This window comes from Cyprinus carpio, chromosome B6 (genome assembly GCF_018340385.1).
Source record: "Cyprinus carpio isolate SPL01 chromosome B6, ASM1834038v1, whole genome shotgun sequence".
In the NCBI taxonomy this organism is placed as follows: domain Eukaryota; kingdom Metazoa; phylum Chordata; class Actinopteri; order Cypriniformes; family Cyprinidae; genus Cyprinus; species Cyprinus carpio.
This window is the reverse complement of record NC_056602.1, coordinates 1,531,799-1,545,961: the sequence shown is the minus strand read 5'-3', so window position 1 is coordinate 1,545,961 and position 14,163 is coordinate 1,531,799. Positions and strand designations below refer to the sequence as shown.

The 14,163-nt window shown below is 38.8% G+C and overlaps 1 pseudogene; it reads left to right on the top strand.

The window, feature by feature from the left end:
- The window catches only part of LOC109076965, a 75,216-nt pseudogene that overhangs the window by 29,925 nt on the left and 31,128 nt on the right, over positions 1-14,163 (top strand).

Genomic DNA, 14,163 nt, shown 5'->3' with positions numbered 1-14,163 from the left:
TTTAGGTTATTAAACCATTAAACAAACATTGTTTTGAAATATTTCTAAAACATTGAAATTATCAACATTAAATAAAGGTAAAATAATCTACTAATTTATATATATTTTTTAATATTCCTATAATATAAAAGCATCCAATTTTCTTGTCTGGAACGTTATTTAACTTTTTTTTTTTTTTTTTTTTTTTTTTGAACTGCTTACACACTAAATGCAAAATGCCTCACATCTCTTGCAAAAATGAAGCACTGCATTCAAAATATCACAAACTCATCTCAACTTTTGTGTCTTACATAGAGAATTGTGTGTTGTGTTTTTTTGAAAGTTTTTTCAGGTGTAAGAGAGAGAGTTTTTGTGTGTTTTTTTGGATTTTTTGTGTGTGTCTGTTGTTTTAGTGTCAGCTTTCAGAAATGATGTGACAAGTAAAGATTTTGTTTTTAAACTGCTGAAAAGAAGAAGAAAATTTCTTAAAACATTCAAGTGCAAATAAAACGTTCCGAGACCTTTATGAGAACATATATCAAATATGCATAATGTTGTAAGAACGTGCAATAAACATTACTTTTAAAATTTTTGTCCTAACATTTATGTAACTTTGAAAAAGGTTGTGAGTGCATTCCCTGTTAGCAGGGTCTTGATTGACAAATGCTTAGATATCTGTACTGAAAAACAAGACAAACATACTAAGAAAGTCATCGTTTGCAGTGTATGAAGGCAGTAAAGTGTCTGATTAGGTTTCGGACACAAATCTATTTCCTCTTTCTCTCAGCTCAACAGGTGTGGCACTCCCTGCCCCGTACTACTCTCCCGATGAGAAGGACGAGAGGCCCTTCATCTGCTCTCTGCCGCAGGATAACGGCATCATGTCGTGCGGTGACGTGCCGGCGCGGCGTGTGGCGGGACACCAGTGCTGTCTGGACGTGGATGATGTCCTGCACCATCAGGCGCTGGGCTTAGTGACCGAGCCCTTTCTCAACGCCAGCGCCGTCGTCCCCGGGCTCTGTGTCAACTGGAACCGATACTACACCCGCTGCCACACCGGACACAGAAACCCACACAAAGGAGCCATCAACTTTGACAACATCGGATACGCCTGGATCGTTATATTTCAGGTATCTGCTGGAGACTCATTTCCACCATTGAACTTGTGAAAACAGTCATCCAGCTGATTGATGTTCTTTGTGTTTAATGTGAACTTAATGGAAGCAAACTTCATTTCCAGAGAACTGTTTGAAGTGTTTTTTTTTTTTTTTTTTTTTTTTCTGCAAATGATGGTGTGTTTAGGTTATTACTCTGGAGGGCTGGGTGGAAATCATGTATTACGTCATGGATGCTCACTCATTCTACAACTTCATCTACTTTATTCTGCTGATTATAGTAAGTACACAAACTCACACCGATTTATGAGTGTGTTCTAAAAGAGCAATATAGAGTGTTTTATCTATCATGCTGATGATTAATTTGATATCGTCATTATTGCTTCAGGCCTGTTTGATGTTCTTTTACTTGTTTATGGATGCATTTATCCTTAATAGATGCATGTAGCCCTATGAAAATTAGCATTTAGTATTCATTCAGCTTAATGTGGGCATCCCATAATAATCCTGCAGATGGTTCTACCTGTTCTGTGTGCAGTGAGACAGGTGTTTGCAATGAGATGGGTTTGTGTTTGCTGTGAAATGAGTGAGTAAGAGTGTTTGCAGTAAGTGTGAGTGAGTGTTTGCAGTGAGATGAGTGAGTATGAGTGTTTGCAGTGTGTGTTTGCAGTGAGTTCAGTGTGTATGAGTGTTTGCAGTGAGATGAGTGAGTGTTTGCTGTAAGTGTGAGTATTTGCAGTGAGTATGAGTGTGTATGAGTGTGTGCAGTTTGCATGAGTGAGTGAGTTTCATTGTTTTGTGGTGAGTTGGTTTTTTATTTGGATTGTGTTTTTGCAGTGAGATGTGTTTGCAGTGAGTTCAGTGAGTATGAGTGTTTGCAGTGTGTGTTTGCAGTGAGTTCAGTGAGTGTTTGCAGTGAGTTCCGTGTGTATGAGTGTTTGCAGTGAGATGTTTGATTTTTTTGTGTGTATTTGAGTTGGGTTTGCTGTAAGTGTGTGAGATGAGTGAGTGTGTTTGCAGTGAGAAGTGTTTGCAGTGAGATGAGTGAGTGTTTGCTGTAAGTGAGTGAGTATTTGCTGTGAGCAGTGAGTTTCAGTGAGTATGAGTGTGTGTTTGCAGTGAGATGTGTTTGCAGTGAGATTGAGTGTTTGCAGTGTGAGTGTTTGCAGTGAGTTCAGTGAGTATGAGTGTTTGCAGTGAGATGAGTGAGTGTTTGCTGTAAGTGTGAGTATTTGCAGTGAGTTCAGTGAGTATGAGTGTTTGCAGTGAGATAAGTGAGTGTTTGCTGTAAGTGTGAGTATTTGCAGTGAGTTCAGTGAGTGTGTTTGCAGTGAGATGTGTTTGCAGTGAGATGAGTGAGTGTTTGCTGTAAGTGTGAGTATTTGCAGTGAGTTCAGTGAGTATGAGTGTTTGCAGTGAGTTCATTGAGTGTCTGCAGTGAGATGTGTTTGCTGTGAGATGAGTGAGTATTTGCAGTGAGATGTGTTTGTTGTGAGATGAGTGAGTGTTTGCAGTGAGATGTGTTTGCTGTGAGATGAGTGAGTATTTGCAGTGAGATGAGTGAGTGTTTGCAGTGAGATGAGTGAGTGTTTGCAGTGAGTTCACTGAGTATCAGTATTTGCAGTGTGTTTGCAGTGAGTGTGAGTGTTTGTTGTGAGTTGAGAGAGTGTTTGCAGTAAGATGAGTGAGTGTTTACAGTGAGATGTTTTAGCAGTGAGACGAGTGCGTGTTTACAGTGAGTTCAGTGAGTATGAGTGTTTGCAGAGAGATGAGTTCATGGGCTGAGTGTATATAGTGAGATGAGCTGAGTGTTTGCAGTGAAGAGTGTTTGTTGTGAGATGAGTGTGTTTGGAGTGAGTTGTGTTTGTGAAAGGTGAAAGTTTTCTTGTTGAGTGAAAGTGAAAAGTTTGCTTGCAGCGAGACAGTTTGGTGTTTGCAGTGAGGACTGTGCTTCTCTCTCTGAATCTTTGCGTAACTCCACAGGTTGGTTCGTTCTTCATGATAAACCTGTGTTTGGTCGTCATAGCGACTCAGTTTTCAGAGACCAAACAGCGCGAGCATCAGCTGATGCAGGAGCAGCGAGCCGCCCGTCTGTCCTCCAGCACGCTGGCCTCGCTGGTCGGACCCAGCGACTGCTACGAGGAGATCTTCCAGCTCGTCTGCCACGTCCTTCGCAAGGGGCGCAGACACACCGCTGCCTTCTTCAGGACACTCTGCTGCAAACCACCAGATCAGGCACAAGAGAAATCAAACATCAACGGAGGAGAGAAGAGCCTCCAACAACATGGTGAGGGGGAGAGGGGGGATTGGATGGAAGGATGAATGAATGGATGCATGCAGCGCTGAGCTCTTCTCTCACTGCACTACAGATGGAGCTGCACCTGACGCCTCAGCAGCCAGTCAGGAGACAGAGGAGGAGGCAGCCGAGGAGAAAGACAGGTGCAAGAAGGTGGAGGTGGCATGTCGGAGGCGGAGCCGAGAGCTTTGGATGGAGATGAGGGTCAAACTGCGGGGCATCGTGGAGAGTAAATACTTCAACAGAGGAATCATGGTGGCCATCCTCATTAACACCATCAGCATGGGCATAGAGCACCATGAGCAGGTCAAACCCACACACACACACACACAAACGCACGCACATACATGCAGGGTTTTTTCTATAGATGTAATGATATTAGTTAAAGCCCAATCTATTAACCTGCTGATATTAAGTGATTTGGCTATCCATGTGTTCTTTCAGTGTTTGAATGAGCTGAAGAACATGAGGTTAAGTTGATGAGAATAGCTGTGTATCATCATTGTTTCCCTTCATTATTTCAGTTAATGATGTGTTTCATGTTCTCATTCTGTGTGTGTGTTCAGCCGGAGGAGCTCACTAATGTTCTGGAAATCTGTAACATCGTCTTCACCAGTATGTTTGCTCTGGAAATGATTCTCAAGCTCACAGCATTCGGGTTCTTTAATTACCTGCGCAATCCGTACAACATCTTTGATGGGATCATCGTAATCATCAGGTAATTACCAGTGAAACACCTAATGCTTTTCTGTTACATTTAAAGTATTTTTAAGGATTTAATACACCTTAAATCTGTGCATACACATGTAGAAGTCTGGGGTTGGTAAGAGTTTGGTAAGAGTTTGTAATGTTTCTGAAAGAAGTCTTTTCTGCTCGGCAAGGCTGCATTTATTTGATCAAAAATACAGTAAACAGTGAAGTATTATTGCAGTTTAAAATAGCTGTTTTCTATGTGTTTATGTTAAAGTGTAATTTATTTCTGTGATGCGCAGCTGTATTTTCAGCATCATTACTCCAGTCTTCAGTGTCACATGATCTTCAGAAATCATTCTAATATGCTGATTTGCTGCTCAAGAAACATTTCTGATTATTATCAATGTTGAACACAGTTGTGCTGCCCATTATTTTTGTGGAAAGCATGATACCCCTTACGAAAAAGAAGTTTATTCAAGTGTGCTATTAGTATACTTCTTTTAAACTAAAAAATAGGAAAGTATGCTTTTAGTTTACTTTTTATGTACTTCTTAGAAATATACTTAAAATAACATTTAAGTATACTTATACTTACAAAAAGTCTAAATATATTTGAGCTATACTTGTGCTCCTAGAATCTGTGTTTTCATTGTTATACGGTAGAGGGCGCTAGTACACATCTTCTGCACAGAATTTTCAAAAAAACACAAGTGAAGAAGAAACAACAGATACTTACATATGTAACACAATTTTCTGACATGAAACAGCATCAAAACTGTAACGTTATGGAATAAAATGTCGACCGATGAAGAAGTAATAATGACAGTCAAGCTTTGGGGTGTTGATCGACTCCATCTATGTTTTGATTATCATTCTGAATCCAATTCGTAGCCTTTTTTCAGCTTTTTGTTCAATGTTATTTCTTTATTTTTTTATGAAACTTACCCACATTAAAGTGTTTTAAAAAAGAATGCATGAAGCTAGAATAAAATGTTTTTGTTTACAAGCAGATACCCTGTTCTTTCTTTGGATGTTTTGTATGTTCAGATATTCATACAACTAAATACATACAAATTAAAACCTAAATAGGGACATAGTAGTATACTTAAAGTATGATGTAAAGTTCACTTAAAGAAAACTTTAGTATACTTGCAGTATAAAACTACTAAACTAGTAGTTTACTGAGACTATACTTCAAAGTGTACAAAGTATTTAATTAGTAACCTATCAGTATACCTATGAGTTCACTTTTTGTATAATTGCAGTACAAACTACAAACATAGAGGTAAACTAGTTGTGTACTCAAAGTTTGCTACTATTATACTTAAAGTATACTTAAAAGTATACTTTTATATTCTAGAAAGTGGGCCAATTTAGTCCCAAGGAGTATTGAAACAGTACACTTACAAGTATACTACTAGAACACTGATATTTGTATACTTGCTACATAAAAAGTATACTTAAAAATATACTTGAACTTTACTTAAGTATACTTAATAAAATAAACTTGAAGTATACTACTTTTTGGTAAGGGACATCTTATTTTTCAGGATTCACAAATGGATAGAACGTTTAAAAGAACAGCATTTATTTGAAATAAATCTTTTTTAACATCTTACACATCTTTACTGTCACTTTTGATCAATTTGATGCATCCTCAATAAATAAAAGTGCAAATCTTACTTCGGCTCAACTCTCAGTCTTAGTTTGTATATCAACAAGCAAACACAATCATGTTTTTATCAACACACTTAAGCTTACCATTAGTTTTGAAAATGCAGCTTTAAAATTAAATTTTACCATGAGATCTGTGTGATAGAAAAATTTCACTGAACTTCAACAAAACAAACTGACTACTTGAATAACAAATGTTTGCACATAAGAATAGAAGTGTGTTCAGTAATGGGCATCCCAATCACAGCGTGTGTGAGATCGTGGGTCAGTCTGACGGCGGTCTCTCGGTGCTCCGCACCTTCCGCTTGCTGCGGGTGCTGAAGCTGGTTCGGTTCATGCCTGCGCTGCGCAGACAGCTGGTGGTTCTGATGAAGACCATGGACAATGTGGCCACATTCTGCATGCTGCTGATGCTCTTCATCTTCATCTTCAGGTGTGTGTGTCAGTTTGAGACCAATGGTACCACACTACTGGAGTATTTTTAAATCACACTTCTCTCTCTGTGTGTGTGTGTAGTATTTTGGGAATGCATATATTTGGCTGCAAGTTCAGTCTGAAGACGGACACTGGAGACACGGTCCCGGACAGAAAGAACTTTGACTCTCTAATGTGGGCGATCGTCACTGTCTTTCAGGTAAAGAGAGAGAGGTGCCCCCCCACCCAACACACACACTTAGTCATTTAGCAGATGCATTTATCCAGAGCGACTTATAAATGATGACAATAGAAGCAATGAAAACCAACAAAAGAGCAATAATAAGCAAGTGCTGTGACAAGTCTCGAGTGCAAGTGTTACAGGGTCAAGTCAACTAATTGATAAAATAGTATCAGAATAGAGAGAGCTAGAGTTAGAGGGTCAAATAAAGATTGAAGAGATGTGTTTTTAGTGGATATTTGAAGATGGCTAAGGACTCAGCTGCTGGGATTGAGCTGAGCAGGTCATTCCACCAGGAGGGAACAGTTAATGTGAAAGTCTGTGAAAGGGAGTTTGTGCCTCTTTGAGATGAACAGTAAAGTGACGTTCACTTGCAGAACACAAGCTTCTAGAGGCACATAAGTCTGAAGTAATGAATTTAGGTAAAGGGGTGCAGAGTCAGTGGTGGTTTTGAAGACAAACATCAATGCCTTGAATTTTATGTGATCAGCTATTGGTAGCCAGCGCAAATTGATGAGCAGAGGTGTGATGTGCATTATTTTCGGCTCATTAAAAATTAATCTTGCAGCCGCATTCTGGATTAATTGTAATGGATTGATAGAACTGCCTGGAAGACCTGCCAAGAGAGCTTGAACAAGGAGTTGTGCAGCATGTTCACACACACACACACACACACACACACACACACACACACACACACACACACACACACACACACACACACACACACACACACACACACACACACACAAATCTCTCCTCTCACGTGTGTGTGTGCAGATCCTGACTCAGGAGGACTGGAACGGGGTCCTGTATAACGGAATGGCCTCCACGTCTCCTCTGGTGGCTCTGTACTTCGTGGCTCTGATGACGTTTGGGAACTACGTGCTGTTCAACCTGCTGGTGGCCATCCTGGTGGAGGGATTTCAGGCTGAAGTGAGTCATTTCAACCACTTCAGTGCTTCATTGATTAGACTGTCTGATTCAGTTTGGTTCCTGGAGCTGCCCATTGATTCTAAACAATGAACCAGAACAGCTGAAATTAATTATTTTAATTTGAATACCTTTTGATAATAATAACTCCTGATTTGTAGATTGAGGCAAAGCGGTTTTTCAGTTTTATTGGTTAATGTTAGTTATTAATGCATTAGCTAAATTGAACCATCAATTAGCAATATTTTTTATGGCATTTATTAAACCTTCTTAATATTAGTCATTGTTGGTTCATGTTAACTCACAGTGCATTAATTAATGTTAACAGATACAGCTATGGCTTAAAAAAAAATTAGTAAATGTAAAAATGTACATTACATTAAGATTAATAAATGCAGTAGAATTGAGTTATTTGATAGTTCAAATTAATGCTTAACTAATGTTAAAAAATGAACCTTATTGTTAAGAATTAATTGAATTTGATTAGTTTTAAATGTTATTTAAATTATTTTTGTTTTTCGTGTTTTTGATCATAATCTTTTTTGCTTGTTTTTTTTTTTTAAGTATATTTTTTGGGCACACTTTAGTTGGGGGACCAGTTCTCACTTTAAACTAACTATTAACTATAACTTTTGCCTCAAAAAACTTATTAAAAGTAAAGGTCTTTGCACACTGGTTCCAAAATTTTTGTGTACGTTTATTAATTAATTTATTTTTTTCGTATTCGTCATCTTTTCCTAACCAAACCTGGTCCGAATTTTTTATGACGGATGAAAGTTTCAGAGGCAGTGTGTAAACGCGATCGACACAATGTGAGGTCATATTTAGTTTTTAGACATAATGTAGTTGTTTCTGTCTGGAATTCAAGCAGTTTCAGGGAGGTTTGTGCAGCTTGTCACGTTCATCTTCACCAGACTCTCTATTTCTGTGAATCTGTAATCTATACATTTAAATTTGTGCTGAAAAAGCACTGTCTCTTTGACTTAGCCAGCTGTTGTTTGAGTGCTGTCCTGTTCTTCATGCTGATGTGAGCCGTGTGTTTCAGGGTGATGCCAATCGCTCGTACTCTGATGATGATGATGATGATGATGATGATAAAGGATCTTCCTCTAATGGAAGTGAACAGCACAAAAACTCGCTCACGTTCTCTGGTATGATCCCTGCACATTCACTCTCATTATAAAACCCGTCAACTATAGTCAGCTCAATGTCATGTTTCATTTGTCATGAATAGATGCAAGCTGGACACAACTTGTATCCATTCAAGTCCACAAATCATTAAAAAACACTGGTTTTCGGACTGAACTGCATCTTTTGCAACAATGTGTCTGACTTGGCTTATTATTAATGTGATGTTGATTTGAACTCATATTCAAATATATGTACAGTGATTCCTGGAAATTATGTAAAGCCAATCTGATTGCAGTTTGGTGTTTTGAGAAAACATTTTTGTGTCCTGTAAACATCACGAGCAATCTGAGCATCTTTTATTGTTTGATCCTGTGGGATTGTTTGACACTTTTGATGGACTGTTAGTCCTCCAGTTTCTGAGTTTCTGAGGCTGTAAAGGGCGAGAAAATCCACAGGGACTCATGAAGGAGACATTAGTGCCATCTCCGGAGAGCTTCACAGCGTGTGTTGATGGCCAGAGATCTGCTCTTGGCTTTGGATGAGTGCTGTTTCTTTCCTCCAGATCCCAAGCTGTCTTCTCTCACTCCTAACGGACATCTGGATCTGGCACCGCTGGCGGAGGAGAAGACCAAGATCGAGTTCTCAGAGGAAAACCACCGGAGCAGAATCATCTGCCTGGGCAGGAGATCCTCATCTCTGGTCAGTCAGTGAAGAAACCGATGTCATCACGCCATGTGTGTGTGTGTGTGGATGTAATGAGTCAAGGAAACATTAGTGCAGATTAATGTTTGGAATTAGAAAATCCCTCAAGCAGAGACTCGTCTGAGTGTGTGTGTTTGCGAGAGACCAAAATTCTCCTGATAATGTGCGACGGACGCTCAGCCAAGGCTTTTGGGGTTTCCATAGCAACCCCTCTTTTAATTGAAGCAGCCGTGTGTATCGAGAGAGACGAGTGTGAGCCGCTTGGGTTAAATATAGTGTGTTGGGCTGTTGTTGTTGAAGTCACATGCCGTCGGGAGATTGTGGTGGGAAAGAGTCTCTGGGAACGTGGTAAAACATGGTAAATCCCGTGAATGTTCAGACAGAAACCGTTTGCACACTGCATACAGAATGAAATGTTTCTTGCTGCATAAATCACTCATCCTAATGAAGTCGAGTCACTGTGTCACTTTATTGACGGTCAGATGTGAACGCTGAGGTTTCGTGAGCATCATGTCAAAATGAGAGCTTGACGCCTGAGAACACAAGTTTCTATGGCAACTGCTTTTGCTGCTCATGCTGCTAAAAATGAGCGAATGCAGTCAGATCGGAAAAACCACGACTGCAATTACCACACACACACGCGACTGCGTGAAGTTAATTAATCCGCAGTGCTTAAAGACTCGTTAGGAGTCAAGGGATGGATTCACGAAACATTCAAGAATAAAATACTTCCTAGCTGGAATTTTCTTATTTTCTTTCTTAAGAAAAAAGTTCCAAAACATACTTCTTAAGAATGCTCTTATATTTTCCTTTAAGATTGTTCAAAGTTTTGAAAAGCCATTTTAAAATTACTACTTAAGTTAGGATAGCCTCATCTTAAATCCCCAGAGGTAAGATGTTGCTTGAATTTAAAATTTTTACAATTTAAAATGAAAATGTTTCAAATTAATTGCATTAAAACACAACATTATAATGCTTAAAGGGTTAATTCACCCAAAAATTAAAATTAGCCTATGTTTTACTCACCATAAAAGCATCCTATGTGTATATGACTTTCTTCTTTCTGACAAATCCAATCAGAGTTATATTGAAAAATTTTCCTTGCTCTTCCAAGCGTTAGAATGGGAGTAGGTGGGTGTTTTGGTTCTACAGTCCAAAAGTAATCAAATAAAGTGTGCACATCCATAGTAAAACATGCCTCACATGGCTCCGGGGGGTCAATAAAGACCTCCTGTAGCAAATCGATGCATTTTTGTAAGAAAAATATCCATATTTAAAATGTTATAAACACTTTTTTTCTCACTTCTGCTGACTGTTGTGGCTCGTTTTATTACGGATTCGCACGCTTTATTTGATGACTTTTAGACCGTTGAACAAAAAACACCCACATACTCCAATTCCTAACGCTTTTCCTAAGGAATTTTTTTTAATATAACTCCGATTGGATTCGTCTGAAAGAAGAAAGTCATATACACCTAGGATGCTTTGAGGGTCAGTAAAACATGGGCTAATTTTCATTTTTGGGTGAACTAACCCTTTACTACTACTGGCTATGGTTGTGCATGAACTGGCACCAGAGATCAATAATGGTTATGCATGACGTAACTTTTTGCTGAATTCAAAATTGAATAACAATACAAAAACAAGTGAAACAGGGAGATACTTTTTAATTTTAGCCTATACAGTGGTGGCCAAAATTGTTAGAACACATCTTGCCTCCAAAACATGATTTCATTTTATGATGTTCATGAATCATGCAGATAGTTGCTCTGAGCACAATGAATGTCAAATGAAGTGAGACTTGCAGTTTTTATTCACTTTAATATTTGATATGTCCACCTTTTGCAGTGATTACAGCAGCACATCTCTCTGGCATAGTGTCAAAATATTTCCTGAGAACTTCAACATTAATGTTATCCCATGCCTTCTGCAACTCAAGCCAAAGTACAATAGATCTGTGCAGCTTATTTTCCAACTCGCCCTGAATTTACTCGACGGGGTTGAGGTCCAGACTTTGAGGGGCCAGTCCATCATTTTTAGTTCTGGCAATAGTTCGTTTTATGGGTTTTGTAATGGTAAATTCAACAAAAACAATTGAAACCTCTTAAAAATAAGTGTTTTTACTATAAATACAAAATAATGTGAAAAAGGCATTTCCAGACACGCCAAAGACTGTTGTCGTCATCGTCTTCTTCTTCTTCTTCTTCAAAAAAATTGATAAATAAAAAATAGAACCAACATATTTGAGAACTTCTTAAGAATTTTACATGAATTGCACTTACAGACTTTTTGGAATTTATTTTAAGAAATTTCTTTAAGAAGATTTTTGTAAATCCAGCCCCAGGACGTAAAAAGCTTATTTCATATTTGAGAACTACTTAAGAATTGTTTAAGATTTGCTCTTAGGAACATTCTTAACTCCTTTCTTAAAAAGATTTAGTAAATCTGGCTCCAGGAGTAAACAAGTTTCCTTCTTTCTCCGTAGCTCCACAGTCGCAGTTCCCATTACCACCACTGGGGGCGTCCTCCCCCTCAGCCGTCCTGGAGCCGGCGGTGTAGCTGGAACAGCGTGGGTCGCTCCGCCCGTGGCCTGAGGGCCGGAGGGGTCATTGGGGGGAGCTTACGGGTCCGCAGCATTCACTCACACCCCGCCGAACACGAGTCTCTCCTGCTCCACCCGCCCTTCCTCTTGCGCCGACACCGCCGCGCTCTCTCACTCGAGCTGCCCGAGCTCCTGCAGCGCCCCCCGCTGGTCCGGAAGAAGAGCGTGTCTGCAGAACACCAGGACTGCAATGGGAAGGGCCCGGGCCCTCAGGGGACGCTGCTGGGAGAGGTTTATCCACAGCTCAACGTACGCAAAGACAAGAAGGACCTGGAAGAAGATACGGAATATGTGAGTGCAGAACAACATCCTGTTTAAAACGGCTATAAGTGTTTCTTATAAATGAGGTTAGTTGTCAAGGCTTAATGTATACGATGAGAAAGTGTTCCCCTTCACTACAGATAAATACATGAATGGATGGATGAACAGACAGATTAACGGATAGATGGATGGATGAATGGATAGATAGGTAGATGGGTGATAGAAAGATTGGTAAATAGATAGGCAGAAAGATGGATAGATAGACATATAAATGGATAGACAGATAGATGATAGACAGGTGGATAGATAGGCAGATAGATGGATATACAGATATATAGGTGGGTAGATGTATAGATAGACATATAGACAGGTAAGTAAATAGGCAGATAGACAGAAAGGATAGACGTATAGACAGGTGGAAATAGCCAGATAGATGGATAGATGTATAGATGTACAGACAGGTAGATAGATAGGCAGAAAGATGGTGGGATGGATGGATTGGAATATTGTAGGTTGTTTGGAAGTTTGGTTGTTTAGGGGTGTAGATGTTGGACGGTTGGATGGTTGGTAGGTTTGTAGGTTGTTTGGGTGTATGTACAGACGGATGTGCTGTTGGTCTCAGCGGTCAGTAAGTGTTCAGTTCTCTCAGCTCTGCTGTTAAATCCATTATGCTAATTTCAGATGATTTTCTCTGAGAAGCAGCAAATGAAAAGTGGAATAAAGTTACATTCTCTCTGAGCCTGATGATCTCTCACAGTTTTAAAGGTCCTTTAGGAAGCTCTTCCTCTCTGTGAAGTGATTTAAAAACGCTATTGTGAATCAGTTTGAGCGTATCATTAGAGTGGCTTCAGAAGAGCAGCACATCGTCACGTCTGACAGACGACTGAGGAGAATCTCGGCTCATTTTAGTGTTTAATAAACGAATACGGCAGCAGTAGATTCACAGACGTGTGTTTGTGTGTTGAGGATAAACATGAAGAAGCTCATTATGAGCAATGACAGCAAACACAATGGCCAAACTCTGCTGGGTCACAGCAGCTGTCTGCTCACATGAATATGGATGTCATACGGATGCGTTAATCCTCATATTTTACTCCGATTATTGGAAATGTTTCCCAGGGAAAATTAAGCCGTAATTCAAAATTAATTGGAAAGAGTTGCCTTTATCTCAGATAACCAGTCGTGTGCGTGTGTGTGTGTGTGTGTGTGTGTCGCAGAGCCTCTGCTTCCGTATCAAGAAGATGATGGAGGTTTATCGTCCGGACTGGTGTGAGAAGAGAGAGGATTGGTCCATTTACTTATTCTCCCCTCAGAACAAGTATGTACTCGCATACACTCTCATTCTGTTCAGATCTATGTTCGGTCAGTTAGATTGACTGAATGATTTTTTCAGAGGTGTAAGTATTTGTGTAGTATTACTTCATTGCTACAATTAATCTGTACTTTAACAGAGTTCTGTTAAAATACTTACTTTTACTCAGTTACAATGAAAAATAATCATTTTTACTCTTTTGCAATTTCATATTTGTGTTGTATTACTTAATTTTTATCAGTTACAATGACTTAAATGCGTTGTTTCCCACTTATAAAAAAAAAAAAAAAAAAAAAAGATCGTCTCCTAAAGAGTATATATATAAAGATTTTCTTTATTCTAATGTGAATTCAAAAGGTGAGGGTGATGAAAATATTCATGTAACAGATTCCAATTTAACATCTGCTGTGTTCAAGAGGTTTATATAGAACAATGAGAAAATAGGCTTTTTTGACAGGTTTGACATCAAAAATACTACAATGAGAAAATCTCTACTGCCTCTTGATTTCAAAAGTCATATTAACTCTTTCCCTGCTACCATTTTTGATGGTTTTCACTAAATTTCATGACCCCCAGAATATTTTGTTTTAAGAATTTCTGAACATGGAATACATCAAAATAAAGAACACACTCTCGACTTTTAAACAAAATTAGTATTATTATTTTTTATTTCTTTTGTTTTATAAAAATTTTCTATTTTATCCTAACTTCAAGCATTCTTTTTTATCAACACTTGAATGTAGGTAGGTTTAGTAAAAAAAAAAAAAAATGCAAAATTTTGAGCAAAAAGTAAAAAAAATATATGCATTT